Genomic DNA, 18,084 nt, shown 5'->3' with positions numbered 1-18,084 from the left:
GGAAGTTTGGGGATTGGTCCTGCTTTGAGCAGGGGGTTGGACTAGATACCTCCTGAAGTCCCTTCCAGCCCTGACATTCTATGATTCTAAGTGGTTTCCATCATTTACAGTTCGGTTCAAAGTCTCTCAGCCCCCCCATATAAAAACTTCCAGCACCCCTGGCTGTGGCAGCGGCTGGGACCGTAAGCCTGGCCCCAGAGTGAGCCCCTGCACCCAAGCTGGGCTGGTGCAGGAAATAGCTGAGGGAAGAAGGAAGTGGGCTGATGAGGCAGAAAACCCACTTGCTGCAAGGTCCCTGGGCTGGATCCAGGGTAGGGCAGGGACTAGGTCCCTACAGGCTCCCCAAGGAGGCTCCGTGGAGGCCCCAGACACAGGGGCCAGAAGGACTAAGGGGCTGGCCCATAGCACTGCTGGGCTAAGCTCTGGTTCATCCAAAAGGGCTGAGCATAACTGAAGCCTGGCTGGAGGCCATGGGAGGATGGGACAGCTGGTCACAGGGGCCATGGAGAGGCAATACCCTGCGACACTGCCCCCAGCCACATGGCAGCATGTCAGCTTGCAAGGCAGACGCCTGCAGAGGGGTAGCAGCCCCCCAAGGTCACCATGGCTCCCAGGATGAAGTCTGTCTGGGGGGGTATAATCCCAGGGCTGCTGGGGGCTGGGCCAGCTGAGTACAGGGGACTGGCAGGCCATAAATCTCAGGCAGTGTTGTTGGCACTGGGGCTCAGGCAGTGATTTCACTGCTAGCTGAGACCCTGGCCATGCTCCATCCGGGGGACACCAGGCTTGAAGGGCTGGTGCGCTGTGGAAGCTGTTGTCCACAACAACCTGCACCAGTCATGGCTGCTGCAGCCCAAACCTCCAGTCAGGGAGGAGACCCCAGAGAACTACAACTTTGACAAACCTTCCCAATAGTAATTTGCAAGATTTTGAACTGCAGAAAAGACTCCACATAGAAACTGGAGATATTCAGGTATCATCTCTAATTTATGCTATGGGGAAATAGGCAGAGAATATCTTTAAATCTATTGACTTTACTGAAGAAGTCACAAAAGATGATTATGGACAAGTTTTGACTATGTTTGATGCATATTTTATACCTCAGAGAAATGTAGTTTCTGAAAGAGCCATGTTTTCACCAGAGAATTGAAAAAAACAGGGGAAAACATTGACTGTATTATAAGAGCTCTGAATACACTGGCTGAAACCTGAGATTTGGGGAATGCAAAACAGGAAAACATCAGAGTCAGGCTGGTTACTGGGTTAACAGATAAAAACCTTTCACAGAGCTACAGCTGAAGAGATTTAACCCCAGCCACAGCTATACAGAGAGCAGAGCAGTCAGAAATAGTCAAACAGGCCAAATGGTGGGAGGAACTTTGAAAAACCTGAAACTAGCTTAGCAGCTGCAAACACACACTTGGGTGTTATCATAAACCCCTGAGGCCAGGAGAGAGAACTCACAGGCTAAGAGGGACAAATTCCAGCCTAGTGCCCAAGGTGTGGAAAAAGTCATGTCCCAAGAGATGAATCATGTCCAGCCAGAGGCGCATGGTGTAATATGTGCATGAAACATGGACATTTTGTGGCTGTTTGCTGCACCAAAGCAGTCAGGGAGTTGACTCATATTACAGGCGATCAAGACAAGCCGTTGTTCTGGGATCTATCACTTGTGATGACACAGAATGTGCCTGGAGAGTGAAACGGACTATTCATGGTGAGACTATTGACTTTAAAATGGACTCAAAGCTGACATCTCATCTCAGTAATTGCCATCAACCCCTCCCAGAGCTGAATTTACCTATCACAGCTCTGACTAGCCCTGGAGGGATTCTGAGCCGCATGTGCCAGCTCCCCACAGAACAACTTGCAAAAACACGAGCTTTGTGTTCAGAGTGCATGTGATCCAAGGACACAGACCAACAGCCTTCCCAGCCACAGCGGGGCAGCCATGATGGGCCTAGTGAGAAAGATGGACGAACTCGATGGAATATTTGGTGATATTGGACTTCTGAAAGTGAAAATGACCTTAAGAACCAATGCTGAACCATACAGTCAGGGTGAAAGTAACTTCAGACACTTACCGGTACGGGATGGGACCAGTTCCATCCCCTAGAAGGGGCGGGGCCTCAGGTGGAAGGGGAAGCATCCCCCGTCAGCTCTTCCAGACTGCCTGGCCCACACTGCCTGGGGCTCCAGTGGTGATTTAAAGCAGGGCTTTGGAGCAGAGCCTGGAGCTGCTCCAGAGCAGTGGAGCTGCAGGTTTTTGCCTGGAGCTGGAGCGGAGCCAGAGCACAGCTCCAAAGCCCTGATTTAAAGGGTCCAGGGCTCCAGACGCTGCTGCTGCAGAAGCAGCAGCCCAGGCCCTTTTAAATCTCCGGCCCTGTGGCAGCTGCTCCCTTTGCCTCCCTCAGCCCGTCGGTGGCCGAGGGGGGGCAAAAGGGGCAGGAACATTAAAGCGCTGCAGGGTCCTTTGCTGCAGCAGCGCTTTAACGTTGCTGCGCTCTCCCCATTCCCCCCATTGGTGGCCCTACCAGTACGGATCCTACCAGCAGGGCTGCTGATGAGGGAGGCAAAAAGGGGCTGGTGCACACAGGCCGGTGTGGGTTCTTACCGACACGCCGTACCAGCCCGTACCAGCTCACTTTCAGCCCTGCATACAGTGCACATACACCATGCCGGATTCCTAGCCTATTACTCGATAAAGTGGAAACTGAGTTAAAGCCAACTGCACGCTGTGCCCCAATGGTACCAAATATAAAGAAAAATGGAAAAATACAAATCCCAATGGATCTGAACAGACTGAGTGAAGCAGCTGTGAGACAAAGATCTTCCCTTCCACACTGGCTGACTGTGCCAGAGCAAGGAGCGGGCGGATTTGACCTGGGAATGTTGCAGAGGAGTTACATTGGGGATGGGGAACTTCCCTTGAAGGAAGCTACCTGAGCTGTAACCTGAGCCAGGAGGGGGGTTAGGAGAAGTGACACTTTCTGCCTGGGAGACTGAACAAAGGAGAGGAGGAGGGGGAAGAAAGCTGCTGGAGGAGTTTTTGTTTTCAGACTTGGGTGGTGCGACGTAGGGAACCCCAAGCTGGGGTCTAAGCTCCCTGAACCTCCAGAAGGATTTGATTGAGGAGTCCTGGTTGTACCTACACGCTCCACTTGGGACTGTGTTCCTGTCATCTAATAAACCTTCTGTTTAACTGGCTGGCTGAGAGTCATGGTGAATCTCAAAAAGAGATTGGAATTGCCAGTTGTGATGGAGTAGGGGCTGTCTGTGTGGGGAATGGGAGAGCAGGGGAGGACTTTAGGGGATGAGCCATACCTGAGCCTGTAACCTGAGCTAGGTAAGGGAGGGGAGAGGTCAACACCTTTGCCGGGAAGGAGGACAAAGGAAGGGGCTGGCAGGAGGGGAGCAGTTTTCATTTTGGGTTTGAGGCTGTGGGGCAGAATTCAGGGTATCCTAAGCTGGGATCCAAGCACCCTGAAAGCCCAGAAGGACTCGATTGAGGAGTCCTGACTGTGCCTGCAAGCTCTGCTGTAACCTGCGTTCCTGTTGTCCAATAAACCTTCTGTTTCACTGGCTGGCCAAGAGTCACTGTGGGTCCCAGGAAGAGGGGTGCAGGGCCAGACTCCCCCACACTCCATGACACCAGTGCACCTGAAATTTTCCCCAAAACAATGGCAGAATTGCTCACTAACACAAATGGAGTTGTAGTTCCCATGGATGATATTCTGATATCCTGTCCTCACAGCAGGTGGTAACTGTCTCCTCACAGACAAAAGCTGGGCAGAGCACTCTGCTAGTCTCCTGATCCATCAATCCACTGTGTCCAACGGAGCCATCCACTCACTCCCGCAGTGTCCTGTCCTGGAAAGGCTGTCCGTGGACCCTTCTTTAGACAAGGTTACTAAAGCCATCAAGCAGCTGTCCAGGGCCAAGTCTCCACCCCTGGTTGCATTCCACTTAATGTGTACAAATGTGGAGGTGTTCACCTGGTCAGAAAACTCACCAGCTTTTTCAAGACTATATGGGAACAGGACACTGTGCCCCAGGAGTACACAGATGCCTTCATAGTCCAGCTATACAAGAGGAAGGCACGCATACCTTGCTGTAAGAACCATCATGGAATCACATGACTGTCCACAGCAGGGAAGATTTTTCAGTCCTCAGCAGGATCATCTCTCACTTAGTGGACTCAGTGTATCCAGAGTCACAGTGTGGCTTTCGTCCTGGCCATGGCACCATGGACATGAGTTTTGCAGAGAGGGCTGGTGTGATGAACTAGGAATGTTCTTAATGTTTTCTCCGAATACTGTGTTGGAGCCTCAGTGTCCCCATGGCAGTTCTTAAGTATCTGGCAGAGCAAAGGGCCAGGGCACTTAAATGCCTGACACTCTGTCTCCTAGCAACTGATGGCCTGGGCCCCTTCTCTGCAAAGGTGCCAACTGAAGGTGCTGGAGACAAAGAGATCAGGTGACCTCCTGGCCTGGGAAAGGAACTGCGCAGAGGAGGAGGGACTGGAGGGGGTTGTTAGTCTGCAGCTGGCTGGGGACGAGGAGTGAAGTGCAGACCTTGGGGTCTGGCTCACTGACCCCCAGAATGGACCCGGCCGAGGGGTCCGGTTCGCTGTATCTACAAGCTCTGTTTTAGACCCTGTTCCTGTCAAATAAACCTCTATTTTACTGGCTGGCTGAGAGTCACGTCTGACTGCAAAGTGGGGGTGCAGGACCCTGTGGCTTCCCCAGGATCCCGCCTGGGTGGGCTCACTATAGGAAGCGCACAGAGGGGAAGAGGATGCTGAATGCTCCAAGGAGAGACCGAGGAGGTGAAGACGTGTGAGCTTCTTGCCCTGAACAAGTCTGCTCCAAGGGAGAGGAGGCTCCCCAAAGCCCTGACTGGCTTAGTGGGGAGCTGTTCCAGAGCATCGCCCGGGGACTGTGTGACAGCTGCTGAACAGAACAAGGAACTGTACGTGGTGTTGGTTGGCCTGACCAAGGCCTTTCGCACAGTGAATTGTGAGGCCCTGTGGAAACGCCTTCAACATTCTGGCTGCCTAGAGAAGATGATTGCGGTCATCCGCTCACTTCGTGATAGCATAATGGGCAGGGTTATGGAGACTCATCAGAAGCCTTCCCTGTCACCCATAGCAATGGCTCTCAACCTTTCCAGACGACTGGCCCCTTCCAGCAGTCTGGTTTGTCTTGCCTACCCCACATTTCACCTCACTTAAAAACGACTTGCTTACAAAACCAGACATAAAAATACAAGTGTTACGGCACGCTGTTACTGACAATGGCTTCCTTTCTCATTTCTACCATGTAATTATAAAATACATCGACTGGAATATAAATATTGTACTTGTAACCCTTCTGCCAGGCTGAATTGATAGCAGCAAGTCCGGGTTCAATACACAGGGGTCCCTTCCCAACAACGTAAAGCAAAACCAGCTCGAGCCCCCACCCAGTGACCTGGGAAAATCTTACACACACCCCTGGGTGCCTCGAAGAGCCAATACTTCCCCTTCACAAGCACAGAGTCTTGGTGTAGCAGAAAAGGTTTAATTACATGAGATAAACAATAAGCATTAAACTGGGAAAACACCTCAACTAGAGTTCATAGGCCAAACCATGAGCAAAGACCCACCCCAGGAAATTGGGCCGTGTCCTTTTCCCTGGGCTCTTGAGTCCAGCAACCCCCAAATCACCCCAAGACTCCAAAGTCCAATACCCCAAATGTCCCTAGAGTCCAGCAACCCAAAGATCACCCACAGTCCCAAAAGCCCCACAATCCAAAAGTCTCTGTCCCAGGTCAGTGCAGCCCCAGAGTTTGAGAGTCTATCTGCAGAGGTCCCACCCACCCCCAGCCTGGGTAGAAAGGGGCACCTTACATGGTTCGGGGCCAACTGCCCTGCCTCTCTGTGGGGTTCTGCTTCCGCCTTCTCCACAAACTTCTCCGCTCTACCAGCCACTCCACTCTGCTCCTCCAGCTGCTCTGCTCCACCAGCTGTCCCGTGAGCTGCTCCAGCCACCCCTGCAAACTGCTTGGCTCCGCTCGCTCCGCAGGCCACTCCACCCATCCCACAGCTGCTTTGTTTTGCCTGCTGCTCTGCTCCACCAGCTGTCCCATGATCTGCTCCAGCCATCCCCACAAACTGCTCAGCTCCACTCACTCCGTGGCTCCACAAACTGCTCCATTCTGCTCTGCTAACTAACTGCTCTGCTTCACAGTATAGCTTCAGGCTCCCCCACTAGTTAGCACAGTACTCAGTGCTCTCAGCTCAGCAATTCCAGCTCTTTAGTGATTTCAGCTCACAGTAGGGGAGCCCCAGTGCTAGTGCACCATTAGCCCATAGTGAGTTCAGCTCAGTAACCTGTATCTAGATTCTTAAGGGAATCAAAAATCAACTCTGATATTCATATTCACACCCACACCCCCACCCTTACCCTTCACTGGGTTTTGGAACCCATGTCCCTTGTCTTGTGAGTGCTATTTAGTTGATAGTGAAACCCTTTATCATAAAACAGTTTCGTAGTTCCTAATTTACTTAATCAGGGTGACAACACTTTAGTTCTCCTACCCCAATAACAAAGAAATTGGGGATCCCACAGCTGTGAAAGTGACCATTTTAGGCTGCCATGGGCTATGCTAGGTGGGGTGGGGGTGCCTATGCAAACAAGATCAGCCCCTGAAATTCTTTTCCACAATTCTTCACCACCAGATGTCAGGGTAGAGCTCATCCTGACTCTGCTTACATACTTACATTTCAGTGTACAGTCTATAGAGCAGTGTAAACAAGTCATTGTCTGTATGAAATTATTGTTTGTACTGACTTCACTAGTGCTTTTGATGTAGCCTGTTGTAAAACTAGGCAAATATCTAGATGAGCTGATGTACCCACAGAAGGCCTCTGCATACCCCTGATTGAGAATCACTGACCAATGGCACCAAACAAGGATGTGTAATGGCTTCTGCCCTCTTTGCCGCTGTCTTTTCAGCCATGCTCTTGATCACATTCCAGGACTTTGACAGAGGCTTAGACACCTGGTTTGTATTGGATGGGGGTCTAGTCAATCTACAACAACTCAGACCTGCACCAAGGTAATTGAACAGCTACTAAGAGATCTCCTGTTTGCTGACAACTGTGCTCTCACTGCACACACACTCAAGGACATTCAGCTTATTGTGAACCACTCTGCCTATGCCTCAAAATGCTTCGGTTTCACAATCAGCCTGACAAAGACAGAGGTCATGTACCAGCCAGCACCAGACCACCTACACCATGATCCCATCATCACAACTGACAACAAACCCCTCAACTCAATCAGGCTCTCCCATGAACTCCAAAGGAAGTGTGGAGTCTGCCACAGAACCAAGATAAAAAAACGTACCACTCTGTTGTATTCACCTCAATCCTCCATGGGGGCAACACACGCCACTACATCAAACAGCTGAAAAGCTTCCACTACACTGCCTAAGATCCAACTGCAACATCAAGGGGTAGGACAGGATTTCAGTACAGAAGTCACTGAGAGTGCCAAACCCCTACCATCAAGAGAATGCTAATCAGAACTCAGCTTTGCTGGGCTGGACAAGAGGTGTGCATGGAGGTTTCCCATATACTGAAAGCAGTGCTTTCCAGCCAGCTGAGACAGGAACCTGCTCTAATACAAAGACACCTTGAAGGCCAACCTCAAAGCATGCAAGATAGACATTAAAACCTGGAAACTTGTTGCACTGGACAGACCCAGAGGGAGAGGTCTGTGCCATGAGGCTGTGTCCACATTTGAGGAGTGGTGTGTGAGGTCTTTTCAGGGGAAGAGAACATGTCATAAGGCCAACACCTCAAAACTTCCCCTCAACAACAACTATACTTCCAAGACATGAGAAAGCATTGCAAATCCAGGATTGGACTTACTTTTCATGTGAGATGTCATAAAAACAAATAAACCAAGAACTTAGGTCACCACTAACTGAACACTCACCTAGCAAAGCAACAAGAGAATCCATAAGACTCTAAGTGGAACTTCCATGGAAGACACACCAAAACCCTCAGCAAAGTCCTGCGCCTTATCAGGCAGTCTGGACTGAAGCTAAGAAGGAAAAATGCATCTTCCGCCTAACCTAAAGGAGTTTTTGGAACTGTACTGGGGCAGACTGCCCCACTCCAAAAGAGTGTGGGCTGCTACAGCCCAGGGCACCGGTGCAGACAGGGAGCCAATTAAAGAAGGGCTTATTGGGAGCCAATCGGGACCCAGTTTGGAGACAGCCAATCAGGGCCAGGCTCAGCCCTATAAGAAGGCTGCCCAGGAAGGTTGCAGTTAGTCTCTCCCAGGCCTTTGAAAGGGGAAGGTCTGTCCCCAAAGGTGGGAGACTAGCACTGTGGACAGTGCAGTGCTGGCCAGGCTCGGGGAGCAAAAGAGAGCTCTAGCCTGTAGCCTACCAGGCCGCAGGCCCTGAAGGGAAGGCTCTAGTGGGTGCAAGGGGCTGTAGGGGATGCAGCCCAGGGAAGCAGACAGACAAGAGGAGAGAAGGAGGACAGTGAAGCTGCTGCCAGAGGGTCCCTGGGCTGTGACCTCTCCCTCCCCCCCTTGCAGTACTCCCAGCCATCGGCCGTAGGGAGTGGCCATCATAGATTATGCCAGATCCCTGACAGGAGGGATTAGACTCATGGGGTGTGTGGTTGTACGTGGTGGCTGGGGCGCAGAGAGACTGCTGATCAACGCCCCTCTCCTCCCGGAAGGGGGTGTGGAGGGACTACAGGGCACTGCTGGAGGGCAGTGGTTCTGAAGAGGACGCAACGAGTTGGAAGGAACGTGGGTCCACACGCCAACCGAGGGGGGAAGATGGACGGGACACCGCCAGGAGGGGGCGCTCCACTGGACAGAACTAATTCCCAGAGATAACCAGCAGGAAGCACCTGGTGGTGAGTCCCAACTCTGTTACAGGAATAAACAATAAAGAAAGATGTAATCAGTCCTAGCCCTGACAAAGTAAAAGCAATTCTAGAATTGAATGTACCAAACTGAGATGTATATTGGGGATGGTACAGTATCTTGGCCAATATCTATAAGACCTTTCTTCAGTGACAAAATCACTGAACGAACTGTTCAAGTCCAAGACATTTTGGCGATGGGGCCAAACCAAGAAATTGCCTTCAAAAAGGGAAAAGAAATAATCTCAACAGCTCTAGTTCTCAAGAACTAAAATGTGAACAAACCCACCCTGGTCAGTGCCGATGCAAGCCAGGGCCTCCCAGAGTGGAAGGACCCCCCGGCAGTGAAGACCGGAAGCAGAAGAAGCTCCAGGGGCCTGGGCCCCGCAAGAGTTTTCAGGGCCCCCTGGAGTGAGTGAAGGACTCCGCTCCAGAGGCCCCGAAAAACTCTTGTGGGGGCCCCTGCGGGACCTGGGGCAAATTGCCCCTCTTGCCCCCCCCCCCGGGTGGCCCTGATGCAAGCACCTGTGGCCTAGCTGTGTATTGTTTTAACAAGGCTTTGAGTGGGAACTAGTGCGTTTTGCTCTCGCACACTTACGTAAGCAGAAAAACTGTATGACCAAGGAGTACCTGACAGGCATGTGGGCATGTGAGAATTTTTACAGATAGCTGTGTGGACTGGATTCGTTTACACTGATAACATTCACCACCCGTGACCCTCATAAATGGAAAAGATGTGGATGAAGCACCAATGAGATGCCAACCTGCATAGGTGCCCACTCCCCTCCCTCCCAGCCCCTCCTGCCTGCCATGGAATAGTTGTTCTGTAGCATGCAGGAGGGGCTGGGAGGGATGGGCAAGGAGCAAGTGCTAGGTGTGCTTGGGGGAGCGGGTGGAATGGGGTGGGAAGAGGCAGGGTGGGGGTTGGGGCTTGGAGGAGGGGGTGGAGTGGGGGCATGGCCTGGGGCAGAGCTGGGGGGAGGGGGGATCAAGCACCCCCCAGCACATTAGAAAGTTGGCACCTGTGTCAACCTATATTGCTACGGTTAATGCGATTTAACCTAAATTGCTAAATACTGTGACAGGGTCAGGCCAGATGGCTACAAGAGAGTGGTTGAAGATAGATACATTAGCTCCAAGTTAAGTAGATCCCTTTTCCCTGGGTAAGATAACAGGAACTATTCCAGAACACTCAGGAACCTTCTAGAACTAATTAAGGCAGGCAGGCTAATTAGGACACCTGTAGCCAATTGGCTTACCCGACCAGTTAAGGAAGAGGCACCCTGGGTTAAACTAGCAGCCTCATGCCCTAAAGCTCAGATGACTGGGCCACCAGGAGGGTCCAGGTGGAAAAAGAGAGGGGCCGAAGGCTCACCAGAAGCCACAAAGAGCCGGAGCACTGAGGGAGAAGAGGATCGAGATGTTAGACTGTCCAAACCAAGAGACAGGGGAATGCCTAAGGCACCATATAGATCTTATGCCTGCGGGGAGTGGGGACATATAGCTGCACGGTGTCTCAATGCTGAGGAGCCGATGCAGTGTAACCTGGGGAACTGGGCAGACCCATGCTCCCTAATCCACCTTGTGGGGGTCTCATTAACCCCACATATGTACACCAGACCAGTGAAACTAAATGGGGTAGAGACCATGGCACTGGTTGATTCAGGGAGTGCTATCACGCTTATCTCAGGGAATTTCGTGAAGCGTAGTCAGCTGCTTCAGGCTAAAAGTACGGGGATAACGTGTCCATAGAACGGTTAGTTACTACCCCAGCATCCCAGTAAAAATCAAGATCCAAGGGAACACTACTGAGGTAGCGGCAGGTGTAGTCCCCAAACTCCCATACCCGGTGCTCATAGGGAGGGACTTCCCAGGGTTTGGAGACTTACTCCCAGTAGGAGGATTGGAGAAAGAGGCGAACCCTGAAGTTAGTGAGGCATCCACAGTAGACTGTCAACCCCTAGTCTTCTCTGAAATAGCCACAGATTTGTTCTCCATTCCCAGACAGGGTAGGAAGACAAAAAAGGAAAGAAGGTCAGGTAAGGACGTGGGAACCCAAATACTGACTCAAAGTCAGAGGGTCGCTCTCATAGGTAGGTGGACCCAAGCAGCTGAAAAGGAGGCCACCCAGGAGAGAGAAGCACACAAGTCTGACCCACACCCTAATATCTCTGAACCAGGAGAGGCAACAGAGACTGGCCCCCTGGAACATGGACAGACCAGCCCTGTGAGAGAAAATTTTGGACAGGACCAGGCTGAAGATCCAAGGCACGACCACATTAGGAAGGAGGTGACCAAAATAGATGGGGTCCCTGTGGAAGGAAAAACCCAGGGACCAGGACCCTACTTCATAATGAAGAAGGATCTCTTGTACCAGTACAGGGGGAGAAGGTACAGCAGCTCCTAGTACCTCAAACACCAGAACGCTGTATTAAGCCTTGCCGATGGTCATCTTTTGGCGGGGGGGCATTTAGGGGTAAAGCCCTACGATAGTTCTTCTGGCCCGGAGTACATGAAGAAGTGCGGACATACTGTGCCTCCTGCCCGGAGTGTCAGCTGCACAGTCCCCATCCCCACCTGAGGGCACCTTTAGTACCCCTTCCCATCACTGAAGTCTCCTTTGAGTGAATAGCCATGGACCTAGTGGGACCCCTGGAGAAGACTGCTCGAGGCCACCAATATATACTTGTTGTTTTGGACTATGCTACTTGCTACCCAGAAGCCGTCCCTCTGCAGGACACGGCCTCTAAAACGATAGCCAAAGAGCTGGTGGGGATCTTTGCCCGAGTGGGCTACCAAAGGAGATATTAACAGACCAAAGAACCCCATTTATGTCAAAGCTAATGAAGGACCTCTGTACGCTGCTCCATAGACATACCCTGAGAACTTCAGTCTACCATAAGCAGACTGATGGGTTCATAGAGAGGTTTAACCGAACTCTCAAGGCTATGATAAGGAAGGTGGTAAGTCGGGATGGGAAGGATTGGGACACCCTACTGCCCTGCCTTATGTTCGCCATCAGGGAGGTACCTCAGGCTCAACTGGGTTTTCACCTTTTGAATTATTATATGGGCGCCATCCCCGTGGCATACTAGATATCACCAAAGAGGTCTGGGAAGAGAAACCCAATGAGGGGAGAAGCATAACTGAACATGTATTGAAGATGCGAGACCGGATTGCCCAGGTGACCCCTATGGTACAGGAACATTTGGAAAAGGCGTAGGAGGCCCAGCAAACCCACTACAATTGCCAGACAAAAGTCCAACGGTTCCAACCAGGGGATCGGGTGATGGTGTTGGTACCCATGGCAGAAAGCAAGCGTCTGGCCCAATGGCAGGGGCCCTGTGAGGTGGCTGAACCTGTGGGGGAAGTAACCTACAAGGTGCGGCACCCAGGACACTGGAAACAAGAACAAATTTATGACATTAACCTCCTGAAACCTTGGAACCAGCAAGAGGCATGTGTGGTGGCCCAAGAGGCCCCAATCCAGGGGGAGAACCTACATGAGCAGATCAGGATATCCCCTGATCTGGGACCAAACTAAAAGAAGGAGGTAACTCAGATGATCAACCGGTACCAGGGCGTATTTTTCAACCAAACCAGGCCGGACTACCGAAGCATATCACCACATTATCACAGACCCTGGGGCAAAAGTAACTTTAAGGCCCTACTGGGTCCCAGCAACAAAAAAGGAGGACATCAAGGCAGAGGTAAAAAGGATGTTGGAACTAAAAGTCATTGAAGAATCGCACAGCCCGATTGTGTTGGTGCCCAAACCCGATGGCACCGCTAGATTTTGTAATGACTTCTGCTGGCTGAACGAGATCCAGATTTGATGCATATCTCATACCCTGCATCAATGAGTTAGTTGATCGCCTGGGCAATGCCCAATTTTTGACCATCCTTGATTTAACAAAGGCATACTGGCAGATGCCCCTTGCCAAAGATGCAAAAGAAAAGATGCAAAGAATCCTGTGGCACCTTATAGACTAACAGATGTTTTGGAGCATGGGCTTTCGTGGGTGAATATCCACTTTGTCATGCATCCGATGCAGTGGGTATTCACCCACGAAAGCTCATGCTCCAAAACGTCTATTAGTCTATAAGGTGCCACAGATTCTTTGCTGCTTTTACAGATCCAGACTAAAATGGCTACCCCTCTGATACTTGAGAGATATATGTAGTGGTTGAGAGAGAGTGCCTTGCTGTGAAATGAGCCATGGAAATGCTTCGTTATTACCTACTGGGACAACGGTTTACCCTTGTGACCGATCATGCACTTTATTTTGGATGCAACAAAATAAAGAGAAGAATGCAAGGGTGACCAGATGGTTCCTATCTTTACAACCTTTCCAGTTCACCATACAACACCAGGCTGGAAGCCACCATGGCAACGCAGACGGCTTATCACGAGTACACTACCTGATGTCCCAAGTTGCCCAAACCTGTGGTGTGGAGCATGGGGGGAGGGATATGTGACAGGGTCAGGCCAGATGGCTACAAGGGAGTGGTCGAATGTAGATACATTAGCTCCAGGTTAAGCAGGTCCCTTTTCCCTGGGTAAGATAACAGGGACTATTCCAGAACACTCAGAAACCTTCTAGAACTAATTAAGGCAGGCAGGCTAATGAGGACACCTGCAGCCAATTGGGAAGTTACTAGAATTAAGGTTAATCAGGACACCTGGTATAAAAAGGCTCTCACTCCAGTTAGTGAGGTGTGCATAAGGAGCTGGCAGCGGGAGGACGTGCTGCTGGAGGATTGAGGAATACAAGCGTTAAAAGACATCAGGAGGAAGGTCCTGCGGTGAGGACAAAGAAGGGGTTGGGAGGAAGCTATGGGGAAGTAGCCCAGGGAATTGTAGCTGTCGTGTAGCTGTTCCAGAAGGCACTCTAGATAGCTGCAGTCCAGAGGGCCCTGGGCTGGAACCCGGGGTAGAGGGTGGGCCCGAGTTCCCCCCAAAACCTCCCAACTCCTGATCCAACACAGGAAGATCTCTGAGGCTAGCAAAATCCGCCAATAAGTGCAGGACCCACCAAGGTAGAGGAGCAACTTTATCACAATACATTCCAGGAAAAAAGTCTGGTGGTAGCAAACACTCTGTCAGAAGGCCAGCATTGTTCTCAACTCCTCTGAACTAGAAAATGACGTAAAGGCGCATATAGACCAATGTCAGAAAAGAGACTAGCTGCAGACTTATGCACATTCAGAGGACATCACTATCTGGTCATTGTAGATGGTTTTTCCAGGAATATGAAGTAATGTACTTGAAAGACATAACAATGTCATGGAGAACCTGAAGTGCACTTTTGATCACTTTGGGATTCCAGAACAACTAGTGATGGACAATGGACCATAATTCACAGCAGCAGAATTTGTCATTCCAAATGAAATATAATTTTGATCATATTGCTAGCTGCCCAGAGTACCCATAAGCAAATGGAGAGGCTAAGAGAGATGTACAGACAACAGTGAGAGCCAATCCTTGCTCCTCTGAGTTACAGATCAATGCCAAGAGCGGCTACTGAATCTAGTTCAGCATGACTCCTGAGGGGAAGACAACTCCGAGCTACTGTTCCAACTTTGGAAAAGAATCTCGCTCCAAAGTGGCCCGACATGAAGAGAGGAGCCAAATAGGATAAAAGAGCCAATGAACATTTTTACAACAGATATCACTCAGAGAACAGCCAGGTCTAGAATGTAGTGACCATTTTAATATCAAATTGGATGCAGAAAAAGAACGGACAACTCCAGCTGTCATGAAGAAAAATAATTCAGCACCCAGATCATAAGTGATGGAGCTGACAATGTAGAGTTCAACATAAATCATCAACATCTACAGTTTGTTCCTCACAGAACAATCAACAGGGCAAACTCAACAGCTGGTAGATGCAGAACAAGTAGACGAGGACGCAAGGATTCCAGCATAGCCAATCATTGCAGCTAGTGGACAGCCAGATGACCAAGTCGTTATGCATTCCAGTTGTGTAATTAGAAACCAGTACAATTCAGAGACGCTGAACAGACTGATCCATGCTGAATATCAAAGACAGTGCGGCAGTGTGAATACTGTAGCTGGTAGGAATGTAGAACTTAAATGGGGAGATGTGTTCGGATGCTAAACTGTATCACATTATTCAGCCACTAGCTGGTACTGTGTGTGACACACTTTATTTAAGCTAATCTTAGCAGTACCTGGCGGAGTGTTAAAGCCTCTAACGATGAACACAGCTGGGGTATAAGCATGCTCTGGGCCCAGCCCACATCTGGTTCAGAAGAACATGATAAGGGGTATCTCAATGGCTTGAATTAGAGTAGCTTTAGTGATCCCTCCCCTGCCACTTCACACAGCCATGGATTTTTCAAAGAACCTCACCCAGTGACTTCTGCATCTCGCTCATGACCTTTGCTGGAGATCTGGCTTCACTTGCCCACAATGAGTTAAGTCTGTCTGGTTCTGAGCAACCTCTCTCTCACAGTGCATCTCTGCAAGCCTTTGACCCTCCTCCCCCTCTGCCCCTCCCCATGGAGACCTAGAAAGCTCACAAGGCATTTAACACAGGAGCTCCTAGGAGGTCCACAAGGCTGGAATCTGAGTGCATACACAACTTGTGTATTTACATTGTTCCCAGACTCTGCAGAGGGCCTCACTCCTCCAGTCATGTTTTCCCAGCAAGCAAATTGAAAAAATACCAATGGTGTCACTTTCCTTTCTGCGTAAAAGCAGTAGAGCTTTGCCAGTTATTTCCAAAGGGGACTGACTTCAATTCCATCCCAGCGTTAGTCAAACTCTGCTCCCCAGGAGCAGGCAGACTCTGTACCACATGCTGTTGAGGGATTATTTTTCACCATTTTAAAATATTTTTAACTTGTTCATATATGATCAGCCCTACAACACCAGATCAGCGCCTTCCAGTGCTCATAGATTCATAGATTCTAGAGCTGGAAGGGACCTCGAGAGGTCATCGAGTCCAGTCCTCTGCCCTCATGGCAGGACCAAATATTCTCTAGACCATCCTGGATAGACATTTATCTAACCTACTCTTAAATATCTCCAGAGATGGAGATTCCACAACCTCTCTAGGCAATTTATTCCAGTGTTTAACCACCCTGACAGTTAGAAACTTTTTCCTAATGTCCAACCTAAACCTCCCTTCCTGCAGTTTAAGCCCACTGCTTCTTGTTCTATCCTTAGAGACCAGCTCAGTGATGACAAAGGAGCATGCACAGCCTGGAACTCAGCAGCAGCGGCCCTACAATAACAAACCACCTCATCTTCTTCAATTTCACTAGTAATTTCCCATGTGGAACTAGATCAGATGTTTTTCTTTGTCTACAAAATCAGTCATCGTCTCAAAGAAAGAGGTCAGGCTGGTCTGGCATGATCTACCTATCATAAAACCATGTTGTAGTTTATCTCAGTTACCATTTACATCTATGTCCTGAACTACTCTCTCTTTCAGACTTTGCTCCAAGACTTTGCATACAACTGAGGTCAAACTAATGGGTCATTTTTTTCCTTCTCTTAAATACAGATACTAAATTGGCACTTCTTCAGTGAGTCGTGGTTGTGTGGACACCATGGTTACAGTCTACTGGACTGTTCTGGGCCTCACAGCAGTGTTGCCCAATGGCCAGAGTAAAAGTGGCAGCTCTTGGCTTTGGGCTATGTGGCCTAAGGGCCCAAGACAATATGGCCGCCCACAAGCATGGGGCCTACTGGCCGGAGTCAATATATTGACCCTCAAGTATAGGGCTGCATGTCCTAGTTGCCAGAGTCAATACAGCAGCCCTTGAGTGCAGGGCAGCATGGGCTAATGGCAAAATCCAGGGGCTACCACTGAAGGGGGGTAGCGTTGGGGTAGGGGGACCAGGCTCACTCAACTCCACCGGGTCCTGACCCAGGGTTCTAACAGTGGCAGAGTGGTCTGTCAGTGGGGAATTCACCCACAACATGCTGACCTTACACAGGTGGCAGATATCACTCACTCCACCTCCCTGAGTCACTTCCTACCAGGCTTTCTGAAACCTCAGTCCAACTGGCATCAGGGTCTCCGGGCTCCTCAGCGCATGTGACTCCCTGAGACTCTGACTCCAGCCAGTTAAGTGTAGGCAACAGGTCTCCAGTTTGGGTCTCGGGATCTCCAGCTCCCGCAGGCAAGGGCTGTAACGACTTCTGGGCTGGAGCCTCCACCAAGCGTCCTTCCTTCTTGGCAGTCAGACCAGACTGAGCTGGGCTGCTCTCCTTTATACTAGCACAGCAGTTGGAGCATGCCCAGCAGGGTCTGTCCATAGTGTGGGATTGAGCCTTTCCTGTCTAGTGCTGGGTATGCACACCCCACCACATCCAGCCAGAGAGATGAGTCCCAAGTTTATGGATTTATTAAAAATCCTTGATATTGGGCTTGCAATTTCATGTGCCAGTTTTGTTAATGTTCTTTGATGGGGATTATCTGGGCCACCGATTTAGTCCCATTAAACTGTTTGAATTTGACTTCCCCCTTGGATGAGTAATTTCTACTTCCATATGCTTATTCCCATTAGCCACTCATCCATTGCCCCCAAGCTCCACATTAGCCTTATTATAAACTGAGGCAAAATATTTGTTTAGGCATTGGACCCGGCCTAGATTATCTTTAATCTCCACCCCACCCTCAGTGCTTAGTGGTCCCACTTCTTCTGTCCTTGTTTTCATGTTATTGATATGACTGTAGAACTTTTTACTATTGGTTTGAATTTCCATTGCAAGATCCAGCTCTGCTTAGCTTTTGGCAGTTCTCACTTTATCCCTACACTCTCTGACCTCCAAGGGGTAGGTTTCCTTGCTGATCCGTCCCGTGTTTCATTCTTTTCAGGCTTTCTCCTAATCACCTTGTCAAGGTTTCTTTCCCCACTTTGAACTTTAGAGTGCAAATGTGGGGACCTGCATGAAAAGAGAAGAGATGTTAATTCCTCCTTGTTTTAAGATCCGAGGATTTAAAAATATGTCGTTCACCAGGGATTGGTGAAGCCTCTCAAGGCAGACCCAGAAGAGGGGAAAGTTGAGACGGGGGGTGGGGGGGGGACAGGGAGTGTGCCAGACAACATGAATTTTTGGCTGGTGGCAGCATACCAGATCTAAGTTAGTAAATATAAGCATAGAAGCTGTT

General features: G+C 50.0%; 1 protein-coding gene across 1 annotated transcript in view; it reads right to left on the bottom strand.

Annotated features, from left to right (window-relative positions):
- LDLRAD2 (low density lipoprotein receptor class A domain containing 2) overlaps positions 1-18,084 on the bottom strand; it is a 37,767-nt gene that overhangs the window by 7,928 nt on the left and 11,755 nt on the right. The gene's annotated exons all lie outside the window — the stretch shown is intronic.

The sequence above is a fragment of the Chelonoidis abingdonii genome, chromosome 23 (genome assembly GCF_003597395.2).
Source record: "Chelonoidis abingdonii isolate Lonesome George chromosome 23, CheloAbing_2.0, whole genome shotgun sequence".
NCBI classification, from domain to species: Eukaryota; Metazoa; Chordata; order Testudines; family Testudinidae; genus Chelonoidis; species Chelonoidis abingdonii.
This window is presented reverse-complemented; position numbering and strand designations above follow the sequence as displayed.